The sequence below is a fragment of the Euprymna scolopes genome, chromosome 35 (assembly GCF_053919585.1).
Source record: "Euprymna scolopes isolate OS-2025 chromosome 35, ASM5391958v1, whole genome shotgun sequence".
Classification (NCBI taxonomy): Eukaryota; Metazoa; Mollusca; class Cephalopoda; order Sepiida; family Sepiolidae; genus Euprymna; species Euprymna scolopes.
Window position 1 is genome coordinate 23,647,174 of NC_136516.1, and position 4,233 is coordinate 23,651,406.

Below are 4,233 nucleotides of genomic sequence, written 5' to 3' on the forward strand. Positions count from 1 at the left end.
GCTATGACTAGCTATGACTAGCAAAGACCAGATGTGGGGGCAACCCCACATGCCTGACCTTTAACCAGCTCCCATTTCCCACCTCTCGGGAGCTAGTCCCCTTTTCCCTTCCCCCTCCCTTCACTCCTCACATTAAAAATTGGCCTTGTGCCTAATTTGCTCGGTGGGGGAGCAAATAAATACCATCTGTTCCGACAGATACTGCAAGGAAAGACCATATGTGGGGGCGACCCCACGTATAAGACCTTGGTCAATGTAGGGGCAACCCTTCATACCAACTGTCACTATCCAACTTCCAGACTCGCCGGGGAGTTGGTCCCCATTTCCCCTTCACTCCTCACATTAAAAATCGGCCTTGTGCCTAATTTGCTCAGTGGGGGAGCAAATCAATACCATCTGTTCCGACAGATACTGCAAGCAAAGACCATATGTGGGAGAAATCCCACATATAAGACCTTGGTCAATGTAGGGGCAACTCTTCATACCAACAGTTACTATCCAGCTCCCATTTCCCACCTCTCGGGAGCTGGTCCCCTTTTCCCTCCCCCCTCACTCTCTCTCCACATTAAAAAACGGCCTTGTGCCTAATTTGCTCAGTGGGGAAGCAAATAAATACAATCTGTTCCGGCAGTTACTGCAAGCAAAGACCATATGTGGGAGAAATCCCACATATAAGACCTTGGTCAATGTAGGGGCAACCCTACATACCAATTGTCACTATCCAGCTCCCCTACTCCCCGGGGAGTTGGTCCCCATTTCCCCTTCACTCCTCACTTTAAAAATCGGCCTTGTGCCTAATTTGTTCAGTGGGGGAGCAAATAAATACCTCAAAGTGTAGTATCTGTTCCGGCAGATACTGCAAGCAAAGACCATATGTGGGGGCGACCCCACATATAAGACCTTGGTCAATGTAGGGGCAACCCTTCATACCAATTGTCACTATCCAGCTCCCCTACTCCCCGGGGGGCTGGTCCCCATTTCACCTTCACTCCTCACTTTAAAAATCAGCCTTGTGCCTAATTTGCTCGGTGGGGGAGCAAATAAATACTTCTTGGCTTTTTGGCCAAGATCAAAGTGCAGTATCTGTTCGGAAGATACTGCAAGCAAAGACCGTATGTGGGGTTACCCCCACATATCAGACTTTGGTTAATGTAGGGGCAAACCTTCATGCCAATTGTCACTATCCAGCTCCCATTTCCCACCCATCGGTTGCTGGTCCCCTTTTCCCTCCCCCCTCCCTCTCTCTCCACATTAAAAAACGGCCTTGTCCCTAATTTGCTCAGTGGGGAAGCAAATAAATACAATCTGTTCCGGCAGATATTGCAAGCGAGACCCTATATGGGGGCGACCCCACAGATAAGACCTTGGTCAATCTAGGGGCAACCCTTCATACCAATTGTCACTATCCAACTCCCCTACTCCCCGGGGAGTTGGTCTCCATTCCCCCTTCACTCCTCACATTAAAAATCGGCCTTGTGCCTACTTTGCTCCGTGGGCGATCAAATAAATACGCTTTTCTTGGCCTTTTGGCTAAGATAAAAGTGTAGTATCTGTTCTTGCTACATGCTGTACTTATTGTGATATAAAGTAGGGGATCACTTTTCTGTATTAATTTAATGTAAAATGATAACCCACTTTACAACCAGTCAGTCTCAAAGCCATTCAAGTCATTCTCCAGATCATTCAAGTTGTTTTTGAAGGATTCCAGTTATTTTTTAAGCATTCAAGTCATTCTTAAGGTCATTCAATTCATCCTTAAGTTCATTAAAGTCATTCTAAGTCATTTACTTTTTATTTATTTAAGTCATTTCAGCCCATTTTTCGGTCATTTTAGTTTATCTTAAATAATTTCATGTGAATCCTACATTCACGCATTCATTCATTACACGAGAGCACGCGACTAATGGCTATCGGCCTTGTTCTGTTATTAAATAAGCTCTGCTCAAATTCTCGTCCTTCTCACTACCCTTCTCCTTTTGCCTTTGAAATGTTTCTATTGTTCCTATATCCCCCTGTATTTCATTTAATTTGCAAAGTGGTGATAAAAAGTATATGAGATTTATGAGTATGTGTGGTGTATTAATTTATTTATTGCGGACTATTATCCTCGTCTTTCTAAGTTGTTGTTTCACGACGTTTCGGCCAACTATTCCTCTGGCCATCGTCAGGTGGCAAGCGCGACGGATAGGAACTCCTAACTGCATCCTCAGCAATTACTATCATCGTTGTGGTTGTTGTCATCGTCTCACCATGTTTTGGCCGAGTAAACCTCTGGCCGGCTTTGGGTAGGATTGAAACCGCTATCTTCAGACAATTCTCACCTCGGACCATAGAGAGTCAACATCTGTATCCACTGCAGCACGGGCCTCGAAGAGCGATAAAAGTTGGATTTCTTGGTCTTATAATTCCATGTTTATTTATTATATGGTCTTCTGAATCAAATATATATTATTTAATTAGAATTCATTATTGAGATGAGAATTATTTATTTTATTTTTTTACAGACTTTATCCTAATCTTTTTTTAGTTGTTGTTACACGACGTTTCGGCCAACTATTCCTCTGGCCTTCGTCAGGTGGTAACAAGATAGGAACCCGAATCTCCTAACTGTATCTTCAGCAATTACTGCCCCCGTCATGGTTGTTATCGTCCTATCACTATCCTGTCGCGGTTACCACCTGACGAAGGCCAGAGGTATAATTGGCCGAAGCATCGTGAAACAACAACTAAAAATAGTCCGCAATAAATAAAATTAATAAAAACTCATCTTAATAATGAATTCCAATTAAATAATATATATGTCTGGTGTAGTTTTTAACTTTCTTCTATCCAAACAGGCTGATAACATCCCTTTACAATCAACTCTCAATAAAAGAAAAACTTGTATTTTCATTCATTAAAATCACCTAATCATAAATATTGCTTTTTTTAGAACAACATCTCAGATATTTGGATGGAATTTTAACTGCAAGTATATACCATATATGAATTTTAATTATTTATTTTTTTTATTTTTTGCTGATTTCAACATAAGTCACTATAAGGACGAAGACAGGCCAGAATTAGCATTTGAAAATTATTATATTTTGATTTTTCACCAAATATTATTCACAGTTATCACACAGTTATTAATAAAGATTTCTTGAATTCCAATTTCTTCAGAAGATGCCAGATGTTTTCTAAAATCAATATCTCTATCTCTACTATTATATATAAGTCAGTTTATGTAAGTTCTTTCCTCATAGGTTCCGAAACGGCTGAGCCTACTTTTAAAAATTTCACAAAAAGGTAATCATATATCTAGCAGTGTTCTTAGATATATTTTGCATAGAAATTCATCCAATAAATATCGAAAACTGAAAGCTCAGATTCTAAAAATAGTCTTTCTTTCTAATAGGTAAAAAAAATAATTTTACAGGAAAATATTTGACGTTACACGCGCAATAGAAATATAAAAATCTCAAACAAACCATTTCTTCTTAAAATAAACAAAAACAGAATTATTGACATCTGAAAATATAGCTTAGTGGCAGAGCATTCGACTACAGATCAAATTATCCCCCTATTCAAGTCCAGGTGTACTTCATCATTTGTTTTCTTATAAATGAATTCAATTTACAATAAAAAAAAGAGATACCATTTAAAATCGTTGCAAAACATTTCCTTGTTTGCATATTTTCAGACTTTTACATTAACCAGAAGTGACCTTTCCCGGGTAGTCATGGTCAAGTCCAAATATCAGCTGACGTGATATTGTAAACAAACACAGACGGAACTTGAGGAATGACATTATAATTATTAGTTTTAATTTTTTTAATTTTTTGCTAATTAGTTCACCGGGTAAATTATTCCTCGTGATATATAATATTCAGTAAAGGATGTATTTTATAATAAGACATATGCAATCTGCATAAATTAAAATATCATGTTTAAACGTACTTTACGACTGGGCACGCAAGATGACTGGCTAGTCATTTAATAGGTTTGGATCAGCATTAGAATAAGGGTCCTTGAATGAAGCTTTAGTAAGATATTAAATATATAAAGAAAAGGGGGTCAGGTGTTCGGAATTAAACGCAGATAGCACTGTAAATAAAATAAAAATACAAGCGATGGTTAACGTTATGTTATTTGAGAAAGAAACCCTTGAATTAATAAAATAGTAATCAACGTTTCGTCCCTATTTCAGGGGACATCATCAGGATTTCGTAGGAAAAATGTAGAAGAAAAACG

The 4,233-nt window shown here is 38.6% G+C and overlaps 1 pseudogene; it reads left to right on the forward strand.

Moving 5' to 3' along the window:
- Nucleotides 1–1,509: 1,509 nt before the first annotated feature.
- LOC145260104 (U2 spliceosomal RNA) lies at nt 1,510–1,636 on the forward strand (annotated as a pseudogene).
- The last annotated feature ends 2,597 nt before the right edge of the window (nt 1,637–4,233 follow it).